Raw genomic sequence first — 17,844 nt, forward strand, 5'->3', positions numbered from 1 at the left:
TTTTAAAAACTACAACTTAAATTCAGATTTTTTTGTAAAGAACTGGATGGATCAGTGATGACCTATCCAGATAGTATAAGGTAAGTTTAAATCATCTATTAAGACATTATTATTCCTAACTAGTGAGTTCAGAAAGTCAATCAACTTAACTAAATCACTAAAGGGATTGTCAGAAGGTCTGTAGATCAGTATATCAGTTATGGAAGGCCTGCATACAGGCAAAGTTGCTACAGCACTCTCAGTCTTGGGTTGAAATTCAACTGATATCAGTACCACTGTCTCTCTTAGAGTGTTAGACATTGAGTGCCACCACCACCACCATCGCTCTTAGATTGTAATACATTGAGAATGCCACCACCACTACCACTCTTAGAGTGTTATACATTGAGTGCCACCACTATTACCACTCTTAGAGTGTTATACATTGAATGCCACCACTATTACCACTCTTAGAGTGTTATACATTAAGAGTGCCATCAACACTACCACTCCTAGAGTGTTATACATTGAGTGCCACCACTATTACCACTCTTAGAGTGTTATACATTGAGTGCCACCACTATTACCACTCTTAGAATGTTATACATTAAGAGTGCCATCAACACTACCACTCCTAGAGTGTTATACATTGAGTGCCACCACTATTACCGCTCTTAGAGTATTATACATTGAGTACCACCACTACTACCTTCTTAGAGTGTTAGATATTAAGAGTGTCACCACTGCCACCGCTCTTAGATTGTAATACACTGAGAATGCCACCACCACTACCACTCTTAGAGCGCCATAAACACTACTACTCCTAGAGCATTAGACATTAAGAGTGCCATCACCACTACCATTCTTAGAGCATTAGACATTGAGTGCCACCAATATACTCTTAGATTGTTATACATTGAGAATGCCACCACCACTACCAGTCATACACTGCCACCAACACTACTACTCCTAAAGTGTTAGACATTGAGTGGTATCACCGCTACCGCTTTTAGAGGGTTAGACATTGAATGCCATCACCACTACCACACTTAGAGTGTTAGACATTGAGTGCCACCACCACGACCACTTTTAGAAGGTTAGACCTTGAGTGCCACCATCACAACCTCTCTTAGAGCATTTTACAATGAGAGTGCCACCACCACTACCACTCACAGATCATTATACACTGAGACTGCCACCACTACCACTGCTCTTAGAGTATTATACATCGAGTGCCATCACCTCTACCATTCTTCAAGTGTTAACCTTAACAGTACCACCAACACTGCTGCTGTCCCTACCACCTTTTATGTTACTTGTAATAAATCTTGAAATATAGAGAGGTTTCATATCAATCTGTCTCCTTGTACCAGGTTTCAGTAATCCAGTAACTCCTCCAGTGGTATTATCACTTTTCAGTAGTTTGTCCTGTCATAAAAGAAATACATCATTATTAAGGCACCTTGCAGTGATTAATGTGAAGTTTAGCACCTGGTTGTCTAAGTGTGATCCTGTAGATGAATGGCCTTATTAAAACAAATGCCCATTTAACTGAATGCTAAAGTATGTTGTGAAGTGTTGAGCCAGTAATCCCTTCCCTGCCTGAATATGTGAAGTGTGACCTAGGACCTTATATATTCTTTACCAGCAATGAAGCCTGAGTTGTCTGCATTTCCAAAGCCAATAATGGAGCAATCCTTCAAAGTGTAATTAATTACTATTTCTACTTTTATTTTTTGTTTACAATAATTGCCTCTAACATCAGGTAAAATTCAATAAAATTAAGAATGTATCCCAAGTTTAATTGATGCTAAAAGGTCAATAATCCATTTGCCTATTTACATGAAGACATCTGAAGTTATTATGTCCTGAATGTAGAATGACTGTTGCAATCCTGTTTCATGTTTTAAGATTTTGGCACAACCTTTGTGAAAGCCTTTAATCTTGGACATTGGAAGTGAAACAATAGTTTGGTAAATGTTTTTTAGTGTGGGCTGAGAGGTCCAGTTGTTCTTAAAGAATCACATATAAGTATTCTGGTGTACAAACCACCTATGAAAAATCCCCATGATTGGTGCAGATACTTTGGTGATCTTCCCTGTGATTACCTAGTTACCAGCCCCCGTAATGACAAGTTCTATCTTACTTGACTTGATTAACAAAATATTATTGTGTGGCCATCTTTCTAGTTGTCTGAAGGCAGCCTGCAAGTGGTTGTGGACAGTCATAGTCTTTGAAAGAAAGTATCATCACTATGCCTTCTTTCATAAATCTTCAATATAAAATCAGCATCTTGAGACACATCTCTGATGCTAATACCAGGGTGTAGCCCACTGTCTACTGAAAATCATTCATATTTTACATTTTTGTAAAGCCCATTGTTTATCAGATATTGCAAATCTTGTGAAGTGTTTTCAGTACAGGATTTTGGAGAAAAGCTGTCAAGAGGCAAATGTTTTTCTGGCGTGGAGGACGTCAGAAAGCAAGGAGATTAGTTAACTCTCTGCTGCTCAGGATTGAATGAGTGAAGTTTTACTCCTACCGGCTGACTGCCTTACTCTGTAGACAAACACAGAAAACATGGCAGGGATAGTGCCAGCTATTTACCCTCATTCCTGCTGTTGGGAAAGATATCTAATGGTGTATCATTACAGCTGATCCTAATTATCTGATGGTTAATAATTAGACAAAACAATGGACTTTGAAAGTAGCACCAACCATTTTTTATAGAAGTGTACAATTTAAATTATTGAAAGTTGTGGTTTGGTCAAGCAAATTGTACTCGTGACTTGCCCCTTGTCCGTGTTTCTGAGGATGTAGTCAAGTACATTGAATAATTTGGTCTGTATGCCTTTTTAATAACCCAAATTAGCTATATTTAAATAAACCATACAGGTCCTACTGTTCTGCTAGCTGTTTTAAGATAATTCTGCTCAAAACCTTAGCCAGGATGTTAAGGACAGAGTTTTCATGGTAATGCCCAGTTTAATTCTTTGCACTTCTTTTTAGAATGGGATGATAAGGACATATTACCATACAGTGGGCAATGAACATTAATTTATTTTATTTTTTAATGGGTAAGTGGTCTGGTCCAAGGACTCTTTATAGCTATGACCCAAGACATTTGATAGTTACTGTTTACAATTAGAATTACAGAATATAGATACATGGCATCATCATTGTGTGCATATCAGTTGTATTACTACAAACAAGGTATAGTCATTATGCTAAATATAACTATTGTAGTTAAGACATTAGTTTCTGCTATTCCTTTCTCTCTTTCCACAAAAAAAAAAAAAAAAAAAAAAAAAAAAAAAAATTATCTGCCTTTACTGTATTTGTGTTTCTTCCTACTTTATTTTGTTTTTGCGTCATCTTAAAAGTACTCAATTGTATTTATTACTGCTTGGTGTATCTCATTCTAAGCCTTTTAGTTTAAGCACTTGGGCTTCAGACCAGTTGTTTTACATTAGGAAGGTTTGTGGTCTGCACTGTAGTGGCAGAACAGGTAGCTTACATCCTTCTAAGTTGGAAACTGCTGATTGAGGGCTCAATGTCTGTTATTCTAAAAGTGTATTAATTCTGGTTTAAGCACTTGGGCTTGAGGCCAGTTATTTTACATTAAGAGGGTTCGTGTTCTGCACTCTTGTGGGAGGAGAGGCTGGACTCTGCCCTTCTGAGCTGGGAATTTCTGGTTAAAGGCTTATAGTGCCTGCATATTTGAACTGCTTCTTACTGAAATTGGTACACCTTGTTTGCTGTAGCATAGACTAGATCCAGGCCTGCTGAATCTAGCTTTGTTTGTATAACTTGAGCACTAATCCAGGCATTCTTTAAAGTATTCAATTGTATTTATTACTGCTTGGTAGTAACTTGATTAAAGTGTAGCTATCATTCTAAGTCTTTTGGATTAAGCACTTGGGCTTCAGACCAGTTGTTTTACATTAGGAAGGTTTGTGGCCTGCACTGTGGTGGCAGGACAGGTAGCTTACATCCTTCTAAGTTGGGAACTGCTGATTGAGGGCTCAGTGTCTGTTATTGTAAAAGTGTATTAGTTCTGGTTTAAGCACTTGGGCTTCAGGCCAATTATTTTACATTAAGAAGGTTCGTGGTCTGCACTCTTGTGGGAGGAGAGGCTGGACTCTGCCCTTCTGAGCTGGGAATTTCTGGTTAAAGGCTTATAGTGCCTGCATATTTGAACTGCTTCTTACTGTAATTGGTACACCTTGTTTGCTGTAGCATAGACTAGATCCAGGCCTGCTGAATCTAGCTTTGTTTGTATGCTTGTTGTTTGTCTGCTTGTTATTTCCCTGAAAAGCTAATTCCACCTAAAACGCGGCTTTTCAGCGCTTCTGTGGATCCCTAGTGATATCTGCATTGCTTACTGTACTTATTTCCTTGTTTCACTTGAAAGAAAGTTACTGTTTGTCGTTTTTGCATTTAAGTTACCTGTAACACATTGCATTTAAGTTACCTGGCACTTGCTCACTAAAGCAATTATATAAGTCAGCACTAAAAAAATTAAAAGCAGTACACCCTCACAAACTCCCCTTGAGTACCTTGTTCCCCATTGGCCCTTTTTTCAATTATAAAAGAATTCCCAATACTATTCTAGCATGTCAAAAGGTCAGTTGTCAATCTCCTCTCCAGTCCAGCTGGTGAATCTGGGAATCTTGAGGCATTGTTACAACTGCCTCATGTACACAGACAACCCTCTCCTCCTCCCAACAAATTCCAACATGTGAGAGATGCAACTATATAGCCAAATTGGAGGCTAAGCTCTCTGAACTCAGTACTGGCGTAACCAGTCAGGAGGAGAAGGAAACCACACTCACTACAATTCCAGTCTCACATAGACCTACCACGACAGCAAACCAAACACATAAACACACAAAAACATACTTGGAGGCTCTAAATAAAAATCAGCCTAAGCAGCAGAGACCTCCAAAGCAGACACCCAAGCAACCGCTACCCCAAAACAAAACACGTGCAACACATAGCTCACAAAGCCAGTGTGCCGAACAGTCACAGCCCTTAAGGCTAAACAACACACCTGATACACTTGTAATAGATGACTCTATCGTCATGCACACTGACGTCCCGCTCACCAGGCTGAACAAGGAGAAGGTCACGGTGAGTTGCCTGTCGGGCGCTAGGATCCGCCACATAACACAAGCACTCAGGTTACTCCAAGGCAAGTACAAATATGACTCAGTCATTGTCCATGCTGGTGTGAATAACCTGAGAAGTACCTCCCTGGACTACATGAAAAGAGACATAGAGGAGCTCTCTGAGCATGTAGCCCAGGCCGGTATGACCCTGACCTTGAGTCGCATCTTACCCTCACCAAGAATGATGCCACAATATGAAGACAAGATGATCAATTTCAATAATTGGCTTAAGTATTGGTGTCATTCAAAGGGGATCCAATGCCTGTCAGCCTGGGATGACATGCTCGACAAGCCACGATGCTTCGCTAGGGACGGCTTGCACGTGTCACCCCTGGGCTTTCGGATATTGGCAAAGGCTCTTGCTACCCCCATAGTGCCTTTTTTAGGCAAGGCTCAAAAGACAAACCCACCTCCATAGGTATCACAAGGGATAAGAAACTAAGAGTAATGCTACTCAACACCAGAACTCTAAACCTCAAGATGCATGCACTCGAAACTCTCCTTAGCATGGAGAACATCGATATCTGTGCAGTAACAGAAACCTGGTTCAAGGCTCCCGAGAGCACCCCAGCACTACCAGGTTATACCTCATACCATGCTTTTCGGCCCCAAAACTTGGACCGAACCACAAAAGGAGGGGGAGTATCAATATTCGTCAAAGATACCCACACCTCCAGGTTGGTGGCACAGCACGAAGCATCAGAGACTATCCATGTGCAACTAACAGTGGGTAAAACTGCCTTCCAGTTTATAGCCTGCTACAGACCACCCTCCCAAACCCAGGAACCCCACTCGGCCTTCCTGAGAACACTGGAAAATATGAAGGTCTCTCCAAACACCATTATATTGGGCGACTTCAACTACCCAAACATAGACTGGGAGCATTACTCTAGCTCCAACACCCTAGCCCAAAGGTTCTTAGAATTTATAAACTCAAATGCTATGGAACAACTTGTTACCACTCCCACAAGAGGGGAAAACATACTGGACCTGATCATCACCAACATGGGGACTCTATGCTCCAGACCAGAAGTGTATCCTCACTGGTAAGATCCGACCATAAACTAATCTCACTGGATATTCACATCCCAACCCCACCCCCTGCCCAGAAAACCACAGTGAAAAACTTCTCTAAAGCAAATTTCACACTCCTCAAAACCGAGGTAGAATCCTTCAAAGCCCCTGGGCCTGTGGAAAATTTGGCCCAGACCACAGAATCCTTTATAAACGCATTCTATGAACACCTTCAGGAATGCATGGATCATGCAATCCCAAATAAAACCAAGACCCAATCCTCCAAAGGCAGACGTCCTGTCTGGTGGACCCCAGCCATAAAAAACTATACAATAGAAGGAGGAAGCTACTACATGATAGAGCAAAATCCCAAAAAGGGAAGGCATCTCTGATCAGTATTAGCAAAAAACTACGGGCACTCATAAAATCGTCTAAGGCCAGCTTCGAGAGAAAAATTGCACAGGACACTAAGGATAATCACAAGGCTTTCTTTAGTTATGTTAGGAACCTGGGTGGGAATTCCCAGATATGCTCAGAATTAGTCCAAAATGTCAAAAAATACACCGAACCCACAGAAATTGCCAACATCCTAGCTGACAGGTTCAGTGCAAACTTCTCCCCCCCGCTCCCCACCAAAAGGGCAAATATCTATCCCAGCAGAGTGCTGCCCCCCTGACATCTCAGATGCTCAGGTAAGAGCCGCCCTCTCCAAAGCAAAAAATACAGCATCAATGGGACCAGACGGTGTCCCGGGCTGCATCCTACATGAACTCCAAGAAGAGCTAAACCCAAACATAAAACTACTGTTCAGTCTCAGCCTTACTACAGGATATGTACCCAAAGAGTGGCGTACAGCAACAGTGGTCCCTCTCCACAAAGGTGGTGCCTCAACGGAACCTGGAAACTATCAACCCATAAGCCTGACTAGCTTGGTCTGCAAAGCTATGGAAAGGATCATCATGGACCTCATAAATAAAGATATTGGGGATCTACAGACACTGGATCCTACCCAGTTCGGCTTTGTTAAGGGCAGATCCTGCCTCTTAAACCTGGTTGATTTCTTTGAAACAGTCACCAAGGCCATTGACGAGGGGAAGGTGGTCCACACAGCCTACCTGGACCTCGCAAAAGCCTTCGATACAATACCTCACTCGGGCATTATAGATAAGCTCACCAGCTTAAATATAAACCCCTATATCACTAGATGGGTTGCAAACTGGCTCAAGGACAGAACCCACATGGTTAGAATTGCTGGAGCCATGTCAGACTCCAAACCAGTTACAAGTGGTGTCCCACAAGGCTCAGTCCTGGGGCCTTTCTTGTTCGGTATATATTTCTCGGAGGTACAGGCCAACACAGAAGGACTGTGGCTGACCAAGTTCGCAGATGACTGCAAACTGGGCGCCATAATCGACTCTCCAGCCGACACAAGCATCCTCCAAAAGGGCCTCATAGAAACAGACAACTGGTGCCAGAACCATGGCCTCAAGCTAAACGCCAAAAAGTGTATAGTCATCCCCTTTGGCAAAAACAAAGTGCCCACAAATTACCACATAGGTGATAATCCATTAAGTACAGAAGAAGTAATTAGGGACCTGGGGACCCAAGTTGATAGCAATCTCTCATTTGACAACCACGTGGCCAAAGTGGTTAGAAAGACATTTTATATAGCCCACCTAATCATGAAGGGATTCACATCTAGATCAGGGGAGGTCATCGTGCCTCTTTACTCATCCCTCATCATGCCCATAATTGAGTACAATGCCCCTTCTGGGATGTACCTTACCCGACACCTGCAGCAACTGGAAAGACCCCAAACGTACCTCACCAAGAGGATCAAATGGCTCAAACAGATGCCATATGCTGCCCGGTTAAAGGAACTCCAGCTCTACTCAGTGGCATACCACCTGCTCAGAGGCAATCTGTGCCTGACGTATAAAGCAATGTCCAACCCGGAATTAATGGACATGCTACACCTCAGAAAATCCAAATCCCATCCAGCCACGCGCTCGAGAGACTTGAACCTCAGCACTGAAATAAATAGGACATGCTGGAGGGACAGATTCATAACCCAGAGGCTCCCTTCACTCTGGAATAAAATCCCAGTCCAGGTTAGGCAGAGTCCCTCATTGACTCTTTTCAAGAGGAATCTTGATGAGTGGATGGGAAATCATAGGTTTACCCCGGGTATCACTTCTGTGTCACTGTTAGACAGAGGCACAGTATACTAACCTCGAAAAAGGGCATAGCAAAATTAATTTAAAATGGGTGGTGAAAGCCAAACACACTCTGGCTAGGTTTATAAATGCCCTAGGGCAGATAGCCTAGTATGAACCTATGAACCTATGACATTTCACTGAAATACATTAATAGCCACATATTATACTATTAAGTATGATTATTTACATAAAAAGGGGAGCATTTACTGCTGGTATATTTTAGCACACAGGCATAACTAGAAATCTAGACAATTTCAGAAGAAGGCAACCAGCCCCTGAAGATGATAAAACTTAAAAAACAATTCAGTAGACACTTAACTTTGGTTGGAGAGACTTCTTCATAATGTAGGGGTTTAGCTAGAGGTGAAGGTGAAGTCTATAAAGGTGAGGGCTTATGATCAGCTGTAGGTGATTTACCAAAGTAATCGTTAAAGGCATTAGCAGCAGCCAGGCAGCAGGTGAATTACCATTAAAGTTATCATTTGAAATGCCAGATTCCACTTTAATGAGTCCCGTATTGGTGAAACTGAATGGCCCCTAAAAAAATGGACTTGCATATGCTAGTCTGAGATGGCCATTTCTTGAAATATTCCCTTTTTTCCAAGGTATGGCGATCTTGGAATTAGCACATATAAATTTGGGGAGTTTGGGGGACTTTTCCCCCTGCCAAAAAGAAATTTAAAGGAGAAGAGCAATGTTTGGTATTTGCACTTCTGCATTTTTGGTGGGGTTTTTTTTTGGCATATCGGCAGCCAACATTACAAGTGCCGACATTTCAGCAGGGAGCTGAATAAGTCTTGCTTTATTTATTTGTTTATTTATTGTAGAGAGCAAGTCTTTATGAACCATAAAGTTATCTAGGCCTGGAAAAGGTCCTGGGAGGGTGAAGCTGATGTAATAGTCTACCGATTCTAACCAGAAAGACTCTGACATGATACTAGCCTGCTTTCTGTGGAGTCATTACCTCCTAGGATGAGCAATTGGACTTGCAGCCTCATTGTAATTATACCAACCAATCTACACCCCAGATCATTTATATAAATGCTGAGTGTGTACTTGTCAGCATGGACTTTCTTGTCTTATAGATAACGTAGAAATGAGATCCTTTGGAATTCCATTTTTAGAAATATATATACAACTATTTTAAATCTATAAAAGGTACCTATTTATGGCTCCAGTAACTTTATGAGGACCAACTTTTTTCATTTCCATCATCATTGAAAAGTGTTAGAGAAAGAACAAAAGTGCCTGACATTGAATGTAATAGGTAGACTTTAGATTGGAGCATTGTGCTGTCCCAGAATGCAAAAACATGGTCAGTTGATCATTAGGGGCAGAGGTGCCCAACAGTATTCAGCCAGATGCAGCTAAATGTCCATTCCCAATGTTTTGTACAGCGAAGAGTGGTTATGGAATAAAGATCCATTTTAAAGAGTCTTGTCTGTTTGATCAGAGACTGTAGCAGTTTTGAAAATCTACAAACATCTGACAATAATTTTACTGCCTTGAATGATTTTTTCAGCTACGAAAGACTAACACAGAATCAGTCAATATTGACATTGTAAGCATATGGCATGTCTACAGCACTGATATCTAAGATGGTTCAGATAAAATAACAGCTCCATAGCATCTCAGTACAGCGCAGCTTACTTAGCAAGAGCTGAGAAAGCATCAGGCTACCAAAGACTTAAGCTGCTGAAAATACATGCCCTGCATAACTGCATGTCATGCAAATGGTACAGAAACTCAGTGACAAGTAGGGAAGTTTATAAAAAATGAGTGAAATATTAGGATTTTGCAGTGGGACAAATCATTCCTGTTGTACCACTTAGTTAAGATCTCACTATGATGTCACTCAATCTGAAGAAAAGGAAAATAAGTAGGAGTGGATGTGTGAGTATGGGGGACCAAGGAAAATAACATATAAAAGATCATTCATTGACGGGCATTTTATGTCATTTAATTTGGCAGGTTACATTATACTGCGAGAGGTGATTTGGCTACCTAGCATAACTGTCAGCAAGGTACCGCTGCCACTCAAGTAATATTTCAGGTTCTCTGCTCTCTTTTGCTATTGTTCATAAATTTATTCCACCAGGGCATATTCTGCCCTCCCAACACCAGCTCCTGTAGAAATCTCTCTTGTGTCACACACAAAACAAGTCTCCATCATGTCAACCTCCTGCATAAATATGAGGAATCCCCATGTATAAACAATACACAATACACTGTACATAATCCTGCTGCCAGACTGCTGCCTTGTGGGCAGCTTTCACCATAAGCATTGCTGTTGCTGTTTCACTTCTGGATCCAGTTGTCTAATCATGATGCATCAGCAAGTGCATGAATAATGCTAGAGATCGCCTCATTCATACTTCTTCATTTACCTTTTCTGGCTAAAACTAGATTTTGGTCATTCAACACACAGTCTGGCACTTGTGTTGTACAGTAATATCTTAATCAATCACTAGCCAGTCCTTGGGTGGTGGTATTCATAAGCCTAGGGTTCACACATGTGCAAGAAGAATGCACGAATAGCACCGCTACACCTCTATGTAAATAAATAAATAAAGGAGCAGGTTTGGTTTTGGAAGTTCTTAGACCTGCAGTGGAAAGCCCAGCATAGTTTGGGATTTCTCTGTGTAAAGTCTACTAAGAAGAATTTAAATATGTGTGAAACGTACCCAGATACTGTACACATGGCCATAAGTTGGGGAATGCATACATACCCAAATACTGTACACATGGCCATAGGTTGGGGAATGCATACGTACCCAAATATGTACACATGGCCATAAGTTGGGGAATGCATATGCACCAAAATACTGTACACATGGCTATAAGTTGGGGAATGCATTTGTTTATTTTCAGCAGTAGGGAGCAAATGCTGAGATGTGCCATTGTCATGAGAAATATCCACCTGAACTTGTGCTGCTGGTCATGGGTGAGCATCACTGGCCCGCAGATTATCAAACCCTTTACAAGCCATCACTTCACTCTAAAGGTGTCCTTATATGGACACTGTGTTCTAGTTTTTGAAGGGTAGTAAAGGGGGGAATAGAACACATGAAAAAAGGGAAGATAGCAGGCAAGGAAAAGACAAAAGGAATAAATTAAGAAGGTTGTGCTGGTGGGGGTGGGAGATGATGGGTAATATATTTTGTTGTGGATAGACACCCATTTTCAAACCATAAGGGAAGCTGAGGAAGAGAAAGGAAGAGTGCATGGGAGAGAGGGTTGGGGAAGAGATAAAGATATTGATGCTTTCATAAAACAAAAGACAGGAACAGTATGTTCGGTTTGCATGCAAATGGTGGATCAACACAAAAGGGATGGCGATGACAGCATTATACCCTGTTCTATCCTGATCCAGACAGCTTCACAAATTTTCCTGCCCTAATGTTCTTGAGAGGGGAGTCCTGATGGTGAAGGGGTCAAGGCCTCCAGTAGCTTGGTGTCTGGAGCTGACCAGGAGAGTAAGGCTATGGAAGATACTCATATGGGGCCCATCACCAATCCACCACCTTGTCAGCCACAGCCTTCACCAAACCTTGAAGTTTAGCATGGTGGTTTTCCAGGCTGTTATACTTTGGGATGCCCCCAAAAATGGAGCCACCACACCTACTCTGAGAAGCAGTCTCCACACAGGCAAGGGAGTGATAGTAATCACCCCCACATCTGCGCTTACACATAAAAAAATGACTTAGAAATATTTAATGGCAAATGCCTTTATCTTACATTGAAAAATGACAGCAGTGATATTTTTATTCAGGAATTTTAAACTGGCAGTAATAAACTATATGACAGTAATTTATTATTATAACTGCAAATAGTAATAACTGCAGGTTCAGTTTGCAACCTGTTTGCACTACAAAAGTGGAAATCTTTATATACTACCTTTCCTTCATAATGAATGACTATGAATGTCTGGAATGAAATAACATTGCCCTCTTTGCAGCTGTTATTTCCTTACGTTTCCCTAATCCCTTCTGTAACTGTGACACCTTAAATATAAAAATATAGCTGTTTGCATAGTATGGTAAAATAACCTATTTGTTATTATATATATGTGTGTGTGTATTTTATTATTTTTTTGGTACTTGTCGGATCAGGATACCAACTGCATTTGCCTTCTCAGATACAGGTAACGGTTGGCAACTATCTCATTGAGAGCTGTGAAAATAAGTGAAAAAGAAGGAGCAATTGTTTATGCTCATCGATTACTACCCGGGCAATGTGCTTTATGTGCAAGTGTAATACCTTCAAGTGAAATTTGAGTAGTCCTCCCCCACAAATGGTGGGTAGACTGAGAACACAGCTGTAAATGTTGTAGTTTGAACCCCCTTTTTATGTTCATTAGTCATGTGTTTGCAAGCATAGAACATTTGGTAATAGTTTCATTTATTCTCCTACTATTCAGGAACTTGGGTATCAGACCTGAAAAAACAAATGTTATGAATACCTACAGAAAAAGGAAGGAATGTTTTGCAACTGAAAGTGAACTGCTAGAGGCAGTACTTAACTTCGGCAGTGGATACATTCAGATACACGAAATACCTTTGTCGGGGGGAAAGTGACTGGGTTATTGATCTAGTTATCAATGAAAACCTTTGCTGCTATGGCAACTTTGCAGGTAGTCTATTTCAGGAAGGCCAGAGTCTTGCAGGTGTTGCTATGATGAAAACAAAGTCTCTAGCATTATTAGTAATCTGAACTGAAGTATTCCCATTGATGTTCCCTTTCTAAGATGCACATTTTGCATTACTATTATTTACATGTTACTGCATTGATATTTTCATCAATAGGCACACTTGCAAAAATATGACATTAATCAGGGTTATTACTGTAAAACTAGTGAACAATATGTAGTTCTGTAAGACAGCTAGCATGGTAGTGATAATGTATTGTGAACTTCCAGAATTTTTCTCACCTGCAAATGATACATTCAGAGGCACCACACACCCAGGGGAGAAGGGGATTGCTGCTGCAATGTCCCTACTTAATGCTAAATATAAGTTTGGTAAATGCATCTCTGACTGAAAATTGCATCACACAAATTGAGTTATTGACATCTTAATGCAGCACAAGGAACAGCAGCTCCAACATGCAACTGCAGCAACAAGACTAATTACTTCGTAAAGTGCAGCAGCTTTTACAGTGTATTAATGCAATGTTCAATTGTAATAACATTAACTAAAAGTCACCAAGTACTACCTTAATTTGTGGTACATGCAAACCACTGCAGACTATACCAATAGTCATGCTTATGGCATAGTCAGTTTGATATACTTACTATAAGTATACACTTCTTAGTAAACTCTGCAGTGTGTTACAATAAACCCATGATATCATTTTGTACTGTAGTAGAAATGGAAATGTAGTAATTACTGTCATATCTCTCAACCTGTTAGAGCAAAAAGTCTGACAGACCCCGACAGAATGGGGGGATAAAGGTCCAGACATAGGGACAGATTTTAAATATTGCTCTTAGAAACTTAGAAAGTTGTTAGAATAACAGGAGTTTTTGTCTTAGCATGCATTTTTCTGTAGGATATGATGCCTGAAACACAAATGTATCTCATTATTTAGTGACTTTAGTCCTGAGATTCCCGGTGATTTGACAGAAAACCACAGATTTTACAAGGAACAGACCAAAAATATGAGGCAAAAATCTGGACAGTTGAGAGGTATGCTTACGGTAGAGCTCTGGCCTCCAGTCTTGACCATCTGGCACCCACTAGGCTAATTGGTCTGCCTCCCAGCTCTGTAGGACATCATACCTGTGCCTGCAATGATCACTGGATTAGGGATGCCAGTTAAGAATGTTAGCTCCATCCCTGAGCTCAGTCCAAATATCTATCTTTTTCCAGGTTCTACTGCAAACATTTTCCAACATTTGCAGTTATGATGCCTGCAATAGGTGAAGGAGTATTTTAGTCTCCTTCTCACACTAACTTGGAGCTCAACCCTGAGCTTTCATAGTAGTTACTTTCGCTATGCCAGGCCAAGTACGATTTAAGTATGAAACTGAGACTATTAGGGTGTGAGCCACACCCACTGAGGTATGAAATTACTGTGGTACCTTTCACCCTGCTCTAACTCCCACTGTGTGCATAAAAGCATGTTCCCTTGCATAATACTTGTGCACACACCTATTTAGTGCCACAAATAAGAGGAAGGACGAGTTTGCATGTGCATTCATGAGTACTTCACAGCTCATCCACAGCAGTATGAACTTAGCTAGACTTATTAATGCAATTTAATTTATGCATATTTGTCCAGCTCATAAAACTGAACCCTGAAATGCAGAGTTTGCCTAAGAACTTTGTAAATAATTATGGTTTTTTGAAACTTTCTGAGTATTGAATTTTAAGTGCTGCTGTAGATCTTATTTATAAGAAGGTTCACAGATAGCTGCCACTGGAGCAAAGAGTTTAAAGTAAGTACAGTTAATATCAAAATATGAAAGATAGGTTGTGACCATTGGATTTTATGTGAATATGTTGAGAATTATTCTCAAACTTACTGGTGAGGAGGGAAATGTATTGGACTGCTGCAGTCATACATGTTGCTGGCATGACTGCATGAAAAGATGCAGGTAATACTGAAATTAATTGACTAGCTCACTGCAAACTGTATCATGTGACTGAAATGTTTTGTCATCAGGTACTTCATTATCAGCAGCAGCACCTCAGGAAACAGCATGTGCTAAGTGCATACATCATAAATGTCATCCTAAACAGCCTGCCTATCACAGGTTATAGTAACAACATAAATATGTATTTCCTAACATTACTGCTAATGGACAAGGGAGTGTCTGCATCTGTGGTGATTGAGTGGGCCAAAAATCACTTGTGTTCTATAAAAGTGCTGCAGACATTCATGTGGGCTCCCCCAAAAAGAAGGCAGGTAGGCTTTGTCAAACTTTGACAACACAAGGTAAAACCACAGTGTCATGATCTATTTCTTGCAGTACTGTTATGCCAGTGTCAAGAGGTTCCTCAGGATCCAGCACACACTTTCATCAGAACAACTCAACATCTAGTTCACATGTTGGGACTTGGTCACAAACTATGAGACCATCACAGATGCTACCTTTAGGGGGCATTATGTAAGATACTTTCCTAATTGAAAACAGATTTCCAAGTACTGTAGCAAAGAATTTACTCAGGAAGAAAATAATTTAGAGTGCTATACTTCACATCACATCTGTCATAATTGAGAAATGCTACATTTACCTTCATGTTCCTGGAAAACATAAGAAAAAATAACCAAAGAAAGAGATTAAAAACAAAATACCTTCTGTTTAGCAGCTACAGAGAGCTTCAAAAACACATGTTCTATTACTCAGACTGCAGCACTGCACTTTTGTCAAAACACCTACTACTTCCCCAAAAGTCTGCTGGCATAACTAGAACTTTTGCCACTGCACACTGTACAAATAATGATGGCTAATACCTCATGACCAATATATTTGTGTAGGCCACATGGAGTAATGTCTGATGTACACTGTTAGTTGACCATGCACCACACAGCATAGCAGGGTAATATCACATGCACCAGGCATCATCTTTTTAATGTTACACTGCTGGGTAGTGAATGTCATGGCCCACAGTTATTAACTAGATGCCACCATGCCACCACTTTGCCTGTGCAGCCAAGTGCCACAAATGCATCTCCCAGAGTAGTTGCCATGCTCTGTCTTTTTCTGGCCAAAGGCATTGTCATTACTGCTGAGAAAAATGATAGAAGGAACTGCACTGCCACTATCAGTCGCTAGCTATGGCCCTTGTGCATCAGACTGACACAGGATCATATTATGCACATCTTGCATACAGTAGCAGGGTCATGCTTAAGGGGCCCCTCCCCAACTTGTCCAGTTAATGGAAATGTACCTTCAGCAGGCCCAACACTTGCTTAATAGCCATCCCTCTCTGGGACAGAGTGGTGTTAGAATGCTTCTCAGCTATTCCCTGCAGGTTATGGACTGGTATCATTAGCCAAGGTTTGACTGAGAAGCCTGCATCACTTGGAAAACAAAACAGGGATGGGACACATAAAGAAGGGGGACAAGTCTCAAATACTTAAGTCCCTACACAGATGGAAAAGTACCTATGGTTAACAACAGTATAATAATATGCACTTACCATCTAGGTGACCATGAGAATCTTACCATTCAGGAAGATGTAGTACAGAAAATGCATGTACCACACATGAGAATCCTGAGCACTGCCAGGATGATGGACTGAGACGTTGATGATGCACCTCTGTGCATCATACACTACCTGACAGCTGATGGAATAGTAACCCTTCCAGTCGTGGTTCCTCTCCTCTAGAAGTCCAGATGGGGCCCTTATTGCCACATGAGTGCAAGTCTATCACAACAGGTACCTCAAAAAAGCATGCCATTCTATACAAAGCAAGCATAGTACTGGCTAGATACTCCAGTAACAATGGGGAATAGATAGCTTATCAACATGAGCCATGAGTATATTGAAGATCTGCTGCAGTATCCCTGAAGCTGAAACCTGTGAGATACCCAATGTGTGCTCATTCTGTCTTTCAAAGGTCCCAGTGATAAGTAAAGTAAGGACTATATATACCATGGTATCTACAGGGATACTAAGATAGCGAATTCTCTCATTTCCTGTTTGTGGGTCATGCAAGCACACCATAGCCCTTATTATACCCCTGTCCACTCTAAAACTATTCATGAACTCCTATTCAGCAAAGTTCACATGGGTTATTCTTTGCCTGTATCTGCTTCTCCTAGGCTAACGAGTGCTGATGAATGCACTGGATTTGGTACACCAGAAACAAGCAGCTCAAGGGGAGAAACAATAAGGCTTGCAGTAAAACCAAACATCGTAGCTGATTGCAAAGTACATGAAAAAGGCACCAACTTGCTTTTTATAGCAGAAGTGTATATGGCACACTTGCACATCAAAAAGTGACTATGAATCACAAAAGGCAGCAATGAATCCTGATTTACCTAAGTAAGTCACACATTTTTGTACATTTCTAATTTACATCTTATTATTCTGTCATTTGCATGACTTTCTTACCAAGTTTCTAACTGTTGCACTAAAGCACAGCTTATGCTTCTGAATTGCATCTTTCTTGGGGTTGTGTGTAACATACCCCTTACACTAAAGTGTAACAACTGTGACTGCTACCCTTTATTTGTTCCCAGATATATATGTGTGTGTGTGTGTGTGTGTGTGTGTGTGTGTGTGTGTGTGTGTGTGTGTGTGTGTGTGTGTGTTTATGAGTAACATATATCAAACCCATTCTCAGTGTAATATTTACATATACATTCAGATAAACCTTGTTACCAGACATTCCCCAAAAATATATATAGCCATGCAGCCATTATATCACATGGCAGGTATACCAGCCATCTTTGTTACCAGTGACAATACATGCATGCCCTTAAAGGTGTTAGCCGATTCTGATGCAGT

Source organism: Protopterus annectens, chromosome 1.part2 (genome assembly GCF_019279795.1).
Source record: "Protopterus annectens isolate FY-2018-M chromosome 1.part2, PAN1.0, whole genome shotgun sequence".
NCBI classification, from domain to species: Eukaryota; Metazoa; Chordata; order Ceratodontiformes; family Protopteridae; genus Protopterus; species Protopterus annectens.